Here is a 15551-nt window from a genome sequence, read left to right on the forward strand (position 1 = left end):
CACTGGGAACTGCAGTCATCCACAGACCTGGCAAGTCTCCAGGCTTTTGGAAAGCAGGACAATGACTTCACACACATTTTGGAGTTAATTCTAAATAAACAGGGATTTAAGATAACTGGATCCCTTTCCCTAGTTTCCCAGGCAATCTTATTCTGTGACCTTTATTGTGTCTATTATTATCATTATAATTATTATTATAGGTAATACAAAAGCAAAAGATCAAAAGATGATAGATTTAGAGTTGGAAAAAGTCTTGAGTCAACTAATCCAATCTCACTTTAAAGGAAGTTGAGGCTAAAATAGGTTACTTGTCAGGTCTCCTGACTTAAAAATCCAAGGTTCCATAAGCCTCTCTTTTTGCAGATATACAATTGAGGCCTTAAAAATTGAGTAATTTGACCAAAGTCAAAGAACTAATAAGAATGTTATATCCTAAAGTCTTAAATATTTTAAACAGAGTGAACAAAAGTTCTGGAACTACATTTTTGTTCTCTATGATCACAAGTAAATTAAAAGAGAATAATTCCTAAAAATATATATCAAACCTGTTTTGTTTTGTTTATTTTGGAATTGCAGCCTATCTGTGGCTTAGTAGATAGATCTCAATTTTCTCAGGCAGAGAAGAGGTTAAATGATTTGCCCAGAATCACAGTCAGGAAATGTCCAAGGTGGAGTTTGAACCTAGATCTTTCTGACTACAGACCCAGCACTCATCTCCTTTCTTGATTATTTCTCTTTTTAAACTATAGGTTTACTTTTTAAATTGGCATTTGCTAATTGCCCAATAGTCTCTATAAGTTAAATCAGCCACCAGGCAAGTTATTAAGCATTTAAAATGTGCCAGGCAAAAAGGTGATGCCCTAAGCTTCCATTCTAATGTGGAAAGAAAAAAATATATAAGTAATGAGATACTTTCAAGATATATGCAGATTAGGGCACTAGGTGGAACAGTGGATAGCACCAAGCCTGGAGTCTGGAGGACTCCTGGTTTAAAATCTGGCTTCAAACTAAAATTTAGCTGTGTGACCCTAGGACGTCACTTAATCTCACTTGCCTAACTAGACAGAAGGTAAGGGTTAAAAAAAAACAAACAAACAAAAAAAAAACAAGAAGCTATATGAAGGAGTAAAAGGAAGATCATTTCAGGATGAAGGGAAGACACTAACAGCTAGGAAAACAATTCTGTCAGAGATGGGATTTGAGTTAAGATTTAAAGGAAGTCGGGGAAAATAAGAGGTGGAAGTTGAGGAAACAGAACATTCCAAAAATGGGAGATGATTCAACTCAAAGGCATTGAATCAGAAGATGAAGTGTTTGTTGTGTTTGAAGATCACTAATCGACCAGTGTAGCTTAAATGTAGAGTGTGTGGAAGGAAGGAAGTTTAAAAAGACTGGAGAGGTAAAAAGAAGCCAGGTAATAAAAAAGTTTTGAATACCAAACTAAGGTCTTTGTTTTTCAATCTAAGAGTAATAGGGAATCAACTGGAATTTTTTTGAATCAGTGAAAATAACTGGCAGCCAAAAGGAGAATGGTTTGGAAGGGAGAGAAACTTGAGGCCTAGAAGACTTTTCCAATAATGCAGTCAAGAAGTGATAAAGGCATTTGCCAAGGTGGTGGCTGTGTGAATGAAAAGAAGGGAGATAACAAAAAAGATGTTGTGAAGGTAGCAATGACAAGATTTGGGATGAGAGCAAGGAGATGACAATAACCCCCGGGTTTTGAGCTTGATTGATAGGGAGGATTTTAGTACCCTTTACATAAGTTCAGAATTTTAGAAAAGGGACTATTCATGGGGAAAGATAATGAGTTCAGCTTTGGACATGACTTTGAAATATTTATAAGGCATCTAACAAAGTCAGTTGTTTATGCAGAACCAGAGCTAAGAAAGGCTGGTTATATAGATTTGGGAATCATTTGCAAAGAGATAATTGAATGTATGAGAACTGATGTGACATAGGAGATAATATAAAATGAAAAAAGAGAAAAGAGCCCAGGAAAGAGCCTTAAAGAAAACACAGAGTTAGTGATCATGATATGGATGAAGAACCAGCAAAAAGATGGAGAAATATTTAGCAGCTAGGAAGAAAACAAAGAGATAGTATCATAAAAACACAGTGTGGAAAGAGAGCATTTTTCTGCATGATCTCACATGTATAATTGATATATTGCTTGCCTTCTCAGTGGGTGGGGAAGGGGCTAGAGATAGGGAGAAAATTTATAACTCAAAATATACTTTAAAAAAAATCACCAACACCATTCTACATTATCAAATGGAAAATAATAGATCCCCCTGTACTGAAGGAATTATTTGAGTATTATTTAAGACAAAGATTTGATTTCAAATCCCAAGTCAACAATGAATAATTATCTTTTCCATTTCATGAGGTGCCTACACCATACTCATTTCAATCTCTGCTCCACTCCTTTCTCCACACTTTACCTCCCTACTTGCAGCCTTCTTACCCTGAAGATGGACTGCCTGAAGCCCTCTTTTCTAACTGGTAAATGAATGTCTGGCACAGACCATCATTTCATGAGATAGCCAAGTCATACTCACCTTTAGACTCCACTGCTCACTCTCTGGATGTGTCTTCCTTTTCTCTTCAGCCCTTACATTCCCCTTTATGTGTTGCCTTCCTTGACTCTATTGTAAGGTCCTTGATAATAAGACTGTTTTTGCTTTTGTTTTTATCCCTTAGTAAGTGCTTCATCTATCTATCTATCTATCTATCTATCTATCTATCTCTCTCTCTCTCTCTCTCTCTCTATCTATCTATCTATCTATCTGTCTGTCTCTCTGTCTAGCAATCTATCTATGATCTATCATCTATCATCTATCAATCTATCTATTTTCTCTATCAATGTCATTTCCTTTCTTTGGACCTCAGTTTCCTCAATGTAAAATGAGGAGATTGAAGCAAATGACTTCTAAAATCCATTTTAACATTCCATAATCATTAAAAAAGAAGACATTTGCCCAGGACAACACCCCAAATATGGCTCTTACTTGCTTTCCAAAATCCTTTTATATTTCTTCATGTAAATATTCTCCTCCAAATCACACCACCTAACAGTAGGTGTCCCTGAAGGCTCTGTCTTGGGCCCTACTTCACCTGATTTCATTAGATCCCATGAATTTCATTGCCATCTTTATGTTGATGATTCTCAATCTCCCTTTTTTGCCCCAGTCTCTCTGTTATCTCCAATCTCACAAACTGCATTCCAAACATCTAGAACTGGATGTCTAGTAGACCTCTTAAACTCACTATGTCCAAAACAGAATTCATTATCTTTCCCCCTAACCTCTCCCTCCTTCCTACTTTGCCTACTTCTGTAGAGGATAACAGGCTTGCAGCCAAGGAGTCATGCTGGATTCCTCACTATCTGTACCCTCACCCCCAATCCAAGTTGTTGCCAAAGCCTGCTGTTTTAACCTTTGCAAAATCTTTCTAAGTTCCTCTTCTCTCTGGCACTGCCACCACTCTAGTGAAGACTGTTACTTCAGGAGCCTGCTGATGGGTCTATTTGCCTCAAGTATCTCCCTTTCCTAATCCATTCTCTGGTTAGCCACTAAAGTGAATTTTCTGAAAGACAGATTTAAATTTGTCATCCCCTCTACTCAATAAACTCTGCTAACTTCCTATAGCCTACAGGAGAATATAGAAAATGCTCTATTTTGCCTCCAAAGCCCTTCATAATCTAGGGCCCTTGGACCTTTCCAGGCTTCTTACTCTCTGACACATACTTTTTGATCCTATGACCTGTGGCTTCCTAGCTGTTCCAAGATAAAAACACTCTATCAATGGGATTCCAAGTATTTTCTCTGCTGTTTCTCTGGCATTTTCATTCACTCTCCCCTAGGCCTGGAACACTCTCCTTCTTCCATTCCAACTACTGACCCCTTTGATTTCCTTTAATTCTCAACTAAAATCCCACCTTCTACAGGAAGGCTTCCCTAACCTTTCTCAATTCCAGTGTTTCCCCTCTTTTAATTATTGCCTCTTTATCTGGTATATAGCTTACTTTGTACATATTTGTTTGCATGTTGTCTCCCACCTTAGATTGTTAACTCCTTAAGGGCAAGGACTGTCGTTTCCCTCCTTTTGTGTCCTTAGCATTTAGTATAGTGCCTGCCACATAGTAGATGCTTAAAAATTTTTATTGAATTGAAAAGAAATTCATCCTCCAGCTAGTAAATACTTCTTGGCAACTTACATAGGATCTATTACAAAGTAATAGAAAGAACACTAGATTTGGAATCTGGAGATCTGGATGCAAATCTCATTCATCCTAAGTGTGTAGATTTAGGTGATTAAGATTAAGATGATCAGAGAAGTCTTGAGGTAGGTCTTGGGGGGAAAAAAGGTAAAATTTAGATAAAGGGAGAGAAGAGGCACTTCAGGGAGAACAACATAAGCAAAAATAGTGAAATGAATCATACAGATATATTGGTGGAACAATGAGGAGACCAATATGACTAAAAATTTTTTTTTCATTTAAAAGTCTAAAGATTTATATAAGAAATGAGTGGAAGATAAAATTCAAGAGATATATAAAGGCCTAATCATAGAAAGGCTTGAGAGGCAGTTTGACATTTTTGAGAAAACAAGTTAGGGAATTTGCATTCACAACCCTTCTCTTCTTCATACTGCCTGTATGACCTTAGCAAAGTCACTTTAACTCTGAGGTCCTAAGTTTTGTCATCTATAAAATGAGAGAGTTGACCTAGATGACCTCCAAGGTCCCCCATAGCTCTTAAATTATATGAGCTAGGGGCAGCTAGTTGGTTCAGTGGATAGAGAACTAGGTCTGGAGTTGCGAGGTCCTGGATTCAAATTTGTCCTGGGGGTGGGGGGGGAAGCTGGGTAGCTCAGTGAATTGAGAGCCAGGCCTAGAGATGGGAGGTCCTAGGTTCAAATCTGGCCTCAGACACTTCTCAGCTGTGTGACCCTGGGCAAGTCACTGAACGCCTATTGCTTAGCCCTTACCACTCTTCTGCCTTGGAACCAATATACAGTATTGACTCCAAGACAGAAGGTAAGGGTATTAAAAAAAAATTTTGTCCTCAGATATTTTCTTAGCTATGCTACTCTGAGCAAGTCACTTAACCCCAATTGCCTAGCCCTTAGAGTTCTTCCTCCTTTTAATAGCTATTTAGTATTTATTCTAAGACAGATGGTAAAAGTTTAAAAAAAATCTTAAGAGCCAGAATGATTTAACTGAATTTGGGATTGCATTTACAGAGGGTCAACTCAGGAGAAGCCTGATAGAATTTAATCTCTTATTAACAAGGTTGAAGGATAAGACCTTTGTTATGGAATTAAAGATCTCTCTCTAGAAAGGAGAAAAATATCCACATTGATAATGCATATGAAATGTTATTCTGACATTGATGACATCTTCTTAATGGAATATAAAATCTTTCCCTGAGTAACACAGTAAAGATTGATTTATCACATTTCAAAGTACTGGAGCTACATCTGTAAAAGTGAGCCTTACACAGATTGGAAGAGAAATAGAGGAAACTAAATGAGAGAAAATGATACAAGTGACAATCCAGAATTCTTTTAGACAAGTGTGGATGGCTCTATGTCTCCTCTAGGGAAGTATATACGTCAAAGAAGCACACATCTTCAAGAGAGAAGAAAATCATGGTGGCAAAGTAACAAATAGTTCCTAGGTCAAATGGAAGCTAGAAGCCATGGAAAGGCAATGATGAAAAGATAGAAAAATTTCTGGACAGATAGAATTCTGGGACCGAGCTTACTAGACACAGTGGAAGAGTGCCACAATGGAGAGAAGAAAACCTAGATCTTTCCAATTATTGTTACTCAAATCACTAGTATGTGGACTTCAAAAGTCCAAGAAAGAAAATATATCAACTTTCTATAAACTGTGGATACATTCTTTCTCAGTGCTTCAACCCCTTTATCATATTGAACATAGGAGTTCACCATAAGTGTGGGTTACTTGATGCAAGGGTGAACCAGGTGCTTTCCCCTTGCCTGGACAAATTATAAGTCAGAAAGCTCCCTAAAAAGGGAAAAATGTTTAATTGCATATGATTTGGGGTATGAATCCTTTGTATTTTCAATTGATTCAAATAAAATGTTTCCTGTATTTGATGTTACATGTGCTTGCTTGACATCTGAGGGTCTCTTTAAACTCTTTTTTTTTTTTTTTTTTTTTTTTTTTTTTTTTTTTTTTTTTATGGAAGGGGAAGGGGGCAACCTAGACACAAGCCAAAATCTGATTTTCCCAGAAAATACCTTACCAGCATTGGTGAATCTTTTAGAGATCCTGTGCCTTTCGAGCACACTTTTAGAGAACTGCACCTTCAAGCCACCTCTGACATTTATTAGTCAATGGTCATGGATGAGTCACTTAACCTCTCTGAGCCCGTCTTCCCATCAGTAAATTGGGAATAATTCCTACACCTACCTCAGAGGGTTAGTGTTGTGTTCAAATGAGAAAATATATCAAAAGTACTTTGCTTACTTTAAAGCTATAGAATACAGTAAATTTGAGAGGCAACAAAGAGTAGTGGATGAAAACAAAGACTTGGGTTCACATCTTGCCTCTTACATATATTGATTATGTGATCCTGGGCAAGTGCCAACAACTTAGTGGTCCAGAGAATTTTCTCCCATGTTGCAGAGAATTTGTAGATCTGTGTTAAGAGGACTTTGCTCACCAACAGCTCCCTACATTGAAGTTACAGATCCCCCAAATTTTTAAAGTCAGTTATTATTCTTCACACTGTGAGTTTGAAAAGACTAAGTACTAGATAAGAACTGATTGCCTCTGAGTTTCTGCTCTTGTTGATCTCCTTGCTCTTATTGTTTTCTTGCATTTCAGGGCCCTATGACATTGTTTGTATAATTACGTCATAGTTTTCTTCTTAGTCATTTCTAAATGTTTTCCTCTAGAGGTAAGCATAATAGACAATGCTCAAAAGACTAAATAAACTGAAAAACACCAGAAACCAGGAAAGGGAAACATGAAGAAAGTTTTCAAATTAAGTAACATGTTTTTTTCAGCTTCTGTTGTGCAAAGTTAAATAAAATTAAAGACTTCTTCCATTAATCATCACTTAGCAGATAATCCAAAATCTCAAGGATGCTGGAATCCATGAGACAATAGAAATATTAATGTGAAAGCACTGAATTTTGAGCCAGAAGACCCAAGTTTGAATTCCAGCTCTGACATTTTATATTTATTAGACTCTGAACGAGTTAGTTCATTTCTAGACCTTAGAGATATGTATGGTGGAAGATTACCTCTGTAACTCTATATGGGGAAAGGGGTTGAAAGGCAGAAGGCTAGTTATTCTCTGACGGTTCTGCCAGCTTGACATCATTTAACATTCTAGGACATTTGAATTATGGCTATAGAAGATATGAAATGAGCCTTTCTACAGAAACAAGGGAACATGTGCCCTTTTAAAAAAAATTTTTTTTTCTTTTTATTTCTTCACATAGCAAGCCAGTTGAATTGGAATTTTGTGCCCAGATGGGAGTGTCATCATCTGGGATGCTAAGTCAGAGTGAGTGGGTGCTATGTTGAAATGACAAAAAGTTCAAGAGGCAGAGTTTCTTACCAGAGACCATTTTCTAATACTGATCTTACTTCCCTGAGATTTTTATCTTTGATATATTATTTTTTACCTTGGGGGAAAAGGAGGGAAAGTATAAAAAGATAAGGCTAGTTTCAAGTGTTCTCTCTCTGTTTCTGCAAGATAACCACAGGCAAGTGGGGGAGGAAAGAACATTGTTCCAAGAGGAAACAGAGCCTTTTTGTTCCAGAAGAGGAATAACAATTCAGCCTTTTTCTTCCTTTACCCAATAAAAAAGGGAGAGAAGAGACTTTCAGTGGACAAAGCATCCCCCCACCCCCTCCCATAAGTGAAAATGGTTGTTTGAGGATAGATAGGATGTTAAAAGTTTTTAGGGAAATTTGCATTTTAAGCTCATTTCCCATAGTGGGAAGAGAGTGGGATAATATAAAGGGCTGACATGCCAGTGTACATTTATGTAGGTGGAGAACAATGGAGAATAGCTTTCCTCCCACCAGGGAAAAGGAGTGTAGATTAGCAGAAAGAGCAATGAATTTGCAGTCAGAAAAATTAGATTTCAATCCTAATGCTGCAGTTTTCAACCTATGTGTGACCTAAAACGAGTCACTTCCCTTCCTTCAGAATGTTTCCTATTTTATCACATGTTGAAGATTGGTTTTGATGATTTCCAGAAGGATCTAGCTCTAAAACTGTGAGATTCTGTAAGTCGGTGAGAAAAGGTTTCTGTCCTTTGTAATTTCCTAGGTTCAAAATAAAAACTCCTCATCTATATCACCCCAAAAGGAATTAAATCTTGTGTATCTTCCCAATGCTTAGCACTGCTAAATAGGTGCTTCATGACTATATCTGAAAGTTTTACAATTTCATTTTAAATTTGGTGTAGAATTAAAGAAGCACCCTTTCTTATAGATGCCTTCTGCATAAGAACAATAGAGGCAGTATGCTACATTGGAAAGTCCACTGGCCCCATAATCAAGAGATTTAGTTTCTTCTACTCCCAAATGTTCTAACACATGTGGCCTTGAGTGAATACCTTTCTCTGAACATGTATATTTTGAGAGGCATAAACTATTCAAAGTAATTACAAATCTTATAGAAAGCAAGATGATTTCAGAAAAAGCTGGAAAGATCTGTAGGGACTGATGCAAAATGAAATAAGTAGAACAGGGAGAACATCGTGCACAGTAACAGCAATATCGTTCGAGAATTATCTGTGAAAATTTGACTACTACTCTCAGCAATGCAACAATCTGGGACAATCCTGAAAGACTTGACATGGAATCTGAAAGCCCCAAACTTGTAGCCTAGTGGGATCTGATGAACCTCAAGTCTTAGGACTAGCTTGTAAGTCGGAGACCCCAAAGCTTGTATTTATTCCCTGTTCTGGGGAGAATCCACCCTGAAGGGAATCTCAGGCTAGCAGTTCCAGACTGAATAATGGACCCTAGGGTAAAAGACAATCACCATCAGGTGGAGCCAAGCCCAAGGTGAGTGACTCTTTGGTGCAGTAGGCAGCATGTCAGTCTTGTAAGTTTAAGGTCCCCAGTTCTATCCTCAGAAGGAGGGTATGATATACCGGGAGAGGCTTTTGGAGACAAGAAGAACCACTCGACTTGGGCTTGGCCCCACTTTTTACAGTAGGGTCCATTATTCAATCTGGAACTGCTAGCCTGAGATTCCCTTCAGGGTGGATTCTCCCCAGAACAGGGAACAAGTACAAACTTTGGGGTCTTCAGCTTACAAGCTAGTCCTAAGACTTGGGGTTCATCAAATCCCATTAGGCTACAAGTTTGGGGCTTTCAGATTGCATGGCGACAGACTTATGAAGTCCCGGGAATGCTAGCTATTTCCAGAGAAAGAACTCTTGGAGTCAGATGAATGGGGATCAAAGTATCATATCTGTGTAGGATTTTATTTGGGGTTTTGCATACATATGAGTGAGCTCTTACAACAGTGACCAATATGGAAGTGTGTTTTGCATGGTAATACAAAATTTTTTAAAATCTTATCATAGAGTAGTTTATCTGTTTAGATTTCGTTATGTCTTAAAAGAGAAATAAGACAAAGAACTCCTTGAATGGAGATGTAAGGGAAGAAAAAAAACACAACCCAGAGCATGATTGTTAAAAGAAGAATAAACAGGCCCAAGGTCAGCCTGCAATGTAGTCCAGTGGATAGAGCTCCAGGCCTGAAGTTGGGAGAACCTATGATCAAATCTGGCTTCAGACTCTATCTAGCTGTGTGATTCTAGGCAAGTCACTTAACCCTAACCACTCTTCTGCCTTGGAAATTATACTGAGTCTTAATTCTAAGACAGAAGCTAAGTGTGTGTGTGTGTGTGTGTGTGTGTGTGTGTGTGTGTGTGTGTGTTTTGTTTTTTAAAAGAAGTAGGTCTGTTGACTATAGAGAGAATTTTTTTTAAAAAAGAAAATACTAAATACAAACTTTTTCTACAGTCAACCTGATATAAAAACATGTCAGACACTTACCATGAAACATGGCCACCTACATAGATGAATGGGTTGATTAAACTTAGAATCAAGTTTCTGTGTGGTTGGACTTGAGGATCAAATCGTTCTGTTAAACAAGCTGCTCAATGTAAATGGAAAACAATGAAGAATAGGGTCCCCTCTCCACAGGGGAAAGACGTCTAGCAGAAAGAGCACTGATTGGGGATTCATTGGACTCAAATCTACTCTATTAGATTTTTTAAGTCCCCAAAGACCAAGGACCAATTAATGTAATCTGCTCACATCTATTATTCTGTTGTTGTTTAGTCTTTTTTCACTTGTGTGTCTTCCCCTTCATGACTCACTCTGGCGTTTTCTTGGCAAAGATACTAGAGGGGTGGTTTGCCATTTCCTTCTCCAGCAAATGAGGTGAAGTGACTTGCTCAGGGTCACACAGGTCATAAGTATCTGAGCCCTGATTTGATCTCTGATTTTCTTGACTCCAAACCCAGAACTCTATCCACTGTGCCACCCCACTGCCCTGCACACCTACCATAAGCCTTTCCATTGCTTTGAGGGATCTTCAATTTCAGTTGCTTCAGAACTCTGTATGAATGCTGTGTGACCTATGAAGAATTCTGGTATTAAAAAGACTGGTCTTTGTTTAAGGGAAAGGCTTGAGGTCATTAAAGTAGTTTTGCAACTTCCCCAAAATTTCATGTATTTATGGATCTCATTGAAAAGGGCTTAGGATAATCAAGACAGGGTCATCATCGCCTCAGGAAGACCTCACAATCTATAGGGAATCCTCTTAAGACTTGAATTCTGTATTGTATCTCCTGCTTTACAATGAAGAATGTTTTGGGTGAATATGTATATATACATCTATCTATATTTATATGCATATGTTTCTTTTTATATATTTCTTTTTATATATAAATATATATAATATCCTTATTTTATACTACATGTAATATTAACAATCAGAGGTTTATCAAATGAGGTTGTATCTATTGTCTCATCTTTTCAGGAATCTTGTATAATTCTGACATATGCATGGGAGATAGCAAAGGCAGCATTTTTCTTGACCCAATGAAATGATTTCTTAGAATCAAGAGACAATCAGTACAACAGGATCTTGTCCTCTTTACTTTCAGGCAATTGTATAATGGTAATGATGTCATACACTGTGAGACACTGGCTGTGAGGGTTTGCCTATTCACTTTTATTATTCTCCTTGACCCATATCTTCTGTTTAACCCATGCCCCCCTGGATTGATTTTTTTCTTACCAAAAGGCATATAAATACATGATTTACAGAGAAGTGAACTGGCCCAAGCTTTCTGGATATCAATTTGGAATAATGGAAAAAAAGTGACTATATCGTTTAGTCTTGCAATATGATATCTAAAAAAAAAAGATAAAAAGCAGAAACAAAAATTCAGCAAATGCCAAAATATATTCACAGCGGCGGTTTTTGTGGAAAATGAGAAGAGAAACCAAAAAATGCCCATCAATTGAGGACTGACTGAAAAACAAACAAACCAACCAAATCCTGTCATGTATGGATATAATGGAATATTATTATTGAGTAAGAAATAACTAATATGAGAAATAAAGAAATAGGAAAAAATATTAATTGATAGAAAGTGAAATAAGCAGAATTTAGAATATTCAGGAGGCATCTGGGTGGCTCAATGGATTGAAAGCCAGGCCTAGAGTTGGGAGGTCCTGGATTCAATCTGGCCTCAGGTACTTCCTACCTTTGTGACCCTGGGCAAGTCACTTAACCCCCATTGCTTAGCCCTTACCACTCTTCTGCCTTAGAACTAATACACAGAATGGAAAATAGAAACAAGATAATTAGGTTGGGGTAACAATAATACTAGTAGTTGAAAAGATGAGGAAAGGCTTCATTTACAATATGGCATTTAAACTGAGTCTGAAAGGAAACTATGGTTTCTAAGGTGGATGTGAGAAAGGCAATCAGGGACAGCCAATTCAAAAAGCTTAAAAGGGCAGTTAGGTGACTCAGTGATGGAGATGGGAGGTCCTGGGTTCAAATGTGACCTCCAGCATTTCCTAGCTGTGTGACCTTCTGACAAGACACTTAACCACCATTGCTTAGTCCTTACCACTCTTCTGTCTTTGAATCAATACTTAGTAGTGATTCTACGACAGAAGATAAGAGTTAAAAAAAAAAATGCTAAATAAGATAAAGCATTAAAGAAGGCTAGTATGGCTATGCTGTAATCATGAAGGGTCTATGTAATAATTCCAGAAAAAATAGGATGTGAACCAGTAGGGAACAGATGAATTTTATGAACTATGAGAATGAAATGGTCATACTTTAGAAAAAGCACATTGGTGGCATTGTGGAGGATAGATTGGAGTAGACAGGAACCCAAATCTGAGGCAGGAAGCCAGATTAGGAAGCTTTATGGTCCAGGTGAGAGGCAATAAAAGCCTGAGCTAGGGTGGTGTCTATGTGAATACAGAAAACATGATATGAGAGATGTAATGGAAGTAGAAATGTTACCTATCTGTAAGTAATCAACTATAAACTTGTTAGAACAAAGATTAATATAAATCTATGATTTTATATTGATGATTGAGAGTGAGGAGTAAAAAATAACACCAAATTTGCCAATCTGGGACACTAGAAAAATGGTGGTTCCTTAGAAAGAAATAGGAAAGTTAAAAAAAAAGTGAAAGATAATATGTTTTGATTTGGACATGCTGAGTTTGAGATGTTTGCACAATATAAATTCACAATATCCAGGAGGTAGTTGGTGATATGAGGCTTCTGAAGTTCAGGAAAGAAAAATATTCTGAATATAAAATCTGAGAGTCATCAGCCTAGAGATCATAATAACTCATGTTGAGCTGTTGAGGTCAACAAAAGAATGTGTAGAGAGAGAAGAGATGGCCCAGGACAGAACCTCCAGCTGCACTTAGAGTTGGAGATATAATACATGTTGATACCAAAAAAGACAAAAAAAGGAGCAGCCATTCCAGAGAATCTAGAAGAAAATGATCCAAAGCAGTGGTTCCCAAACTCTTTTGGCCTAATGTCCCCTTTCCAGAAAAAATATTACTTAGCGCCCCCTGTCACATACTATCACTGCCCCCTTACAGTTACTCACCACCTCCAAATGCACCTGTGGCCATCACCGCCTCCCTAGATCGTTGCAGCACCCACCAGGGGGCAGTGGCACCCACTTTGGGAATCACTGATCCAAAGTGACAAATGCTTCAGAGAGGTCAAGGAGGATCATGTTTTGAAGGTGAAACCTGTCCCATTCCGTACTGGTGACTTCGTAGAGAATAGCATCCACAGAGGGAAGAGGCCAGAAGTCAGATTTTTAAAGTTATGACAAAGCAGAGAGGAGGAAAGGCAATAATTGTAGACAGATTTTTCTGGCAGTTTGGCTGGGAAAGGGAGGAGTGATGGATGGTAGCTTGAGGTTTAAGGATTTAGTGAAGATTTTTTAAAGACTACAAGGTAAATAAAAAGATTACCAAAATTCAGCTGGCCTATGAGAAATTTAAAAAAAAAATCTTGGTCCCAGTGAACAGATAAAGAAACATGCCTGAGGTGGGTAGGTAACATAGAGCACCAGTCTTGGAGTTGGGAAGACCTAGGTTCAAATGTGTCCTCAGACACTTCCTAGCTTTGTAACCCTGGACAAGTCACTTAATCCCAATTGCCTATTCCTTGCTACTCTGTCTTAGAATTGATAATGAAAGAAGGTAAAGATAAAAAAAAAAAAAAGTTAAAAAAAAGAAAAGAAACATACTTCCTCTCAGCAGAGGGACAACTAGATTCAACTACTAGACTACTAGAAAGTTATATATAAATTGTCAGACATGGTCATTGTAATACTTTTTTCCTCAATTGTATTTATTTATAATATGGTAAGTCTCAATATGGATGGGGATATATACAAATATATATATATATTTCCAGATATTACTATAATGAAAAATAAAAGATATCAATAAAACCTTTTAAAAGGTTATTTAAATGGTAATTTAAGTACATGGACTGATAGTTATTTATGTTTTCTAATTTTCAAAATAATGACCATAGACTTTTTCCAATACTTTCTTGTCTTCCTTTACTAAGAACTCAAAAATTAATCAAACAACATGCCCAAAATTATATTGCCTCCAGCTCAGACATCCTCTGTATCTAGTTTCCCCCATCTTTGTTTTCTTTAGCTTCGACTTCTAGATGTACATCTAGGCTGTGAAATGTTACAGTACAAATGAGATGGTTTCACTGTACTCAATAGTGCAAAAAAGTTTGTTATTCATTTTTACAATATATGCATATATTTTTCACATGTATCTTTACCATTTTTGCTCATTTGTTATACTTCTTCCAATTTTACCCTTAAATGTCCCATAGATAACTTAGTTGGTTGTTTCACCAAGATTTCTTTAAACTATTTTTCCCTACATCACTTCTCACTTTCTCTACATTATATTAAATACTGCTTATAGTCTTTCACCATATACTGTAATATTTTACAAGTGAATGTATATTCTAAGCCGATTTTGTCCTTGGCTGTCATATCTCTACTTGGCAAGTAAGTTAATTGTTTTCTGAATGAGGCAGTTTTTAGATTTCTTTTCTCTTTACATTATGGCAACTGCCTAAACAATGGTCAACCTTCCATGTGAATTTATTCTAACTGGTGGTAATGTCCTTTTCTCTGCCCATTTCTCTTTTTAGGCATCATTAATTCATGAAAATAGGCCAGGTAGGAGTTCTTTTAATTACACACCATATCTTTGTCTTATTTTTATGTTTTATTCCAATTTTGTATCAAGTTTTGCTTTAACAAGGTGATGGTTAATTATACACAGATAGTTGATTCAGAATGATTCCTACAGCAGTAATAAATCATTTCCTATTTGTTAAAATATAATCAATTTTATCTAAAAATGCTATTTAGTGCTTGCCATGTCAAAAAGATTTCTGAATCTTCTCTTAAGGAAATTATTCATGGAATATAAGCATTGGATTTCTATGTTATCTATGTCTCTGTTATGTCTCATTCCTTATTGAGAAACCATTTTCCAACATCTCTTGCCTTTTGTTTGTTTCCCTTTGTTTTTGTTTGTTTGTTTTTGATTTTGTAAAACCCTTACCTTCCATCTTGGAGTTAATACTGTGTATTGGCTCCAAGGCAGAAGAGTGGTAAGGGCTAGACAAGGTGGGTTAAGTGACTTGCTCACACAGCTAGGAAGTGTCTGAGGTCAGATTTGAACCTAGGACCTCTCATCTCTAGACCTGGCTCTCAATCCATTGAGCCACCCAGCTGCCCCCTTTTCCCTTTGTTTTGAGGTCATAAGCAATCAAAGTATATGTTGATTTAATTTGGATGGTCTTACTGAGTTCATTAGAGAACATCTCTAACTTTTCTTTATAACGTCTTAGAATATAGGCTGCAGAGGGGCAGCTGGGTAGCTCAGTGGATTGAGAGCCAAGCCTAGAGACGCGAGGTCCTAGGTT

The sequence above is a fragment of the Gracilinanus agilis genome, chromosome 2, assembly GCF_016433145.1.
Source record: "Gracilinanus agilis isolate LMUSP501 chromosome 2, AgileGrace, whole genome shotgun sequence".
Taxonomy (NCBI): Eukaryota; Metazoa; Chordata; class Mammalia; order Didelphimorphia; family Didelphidae; genus Gracilinanus; species Gracilinanus agilis.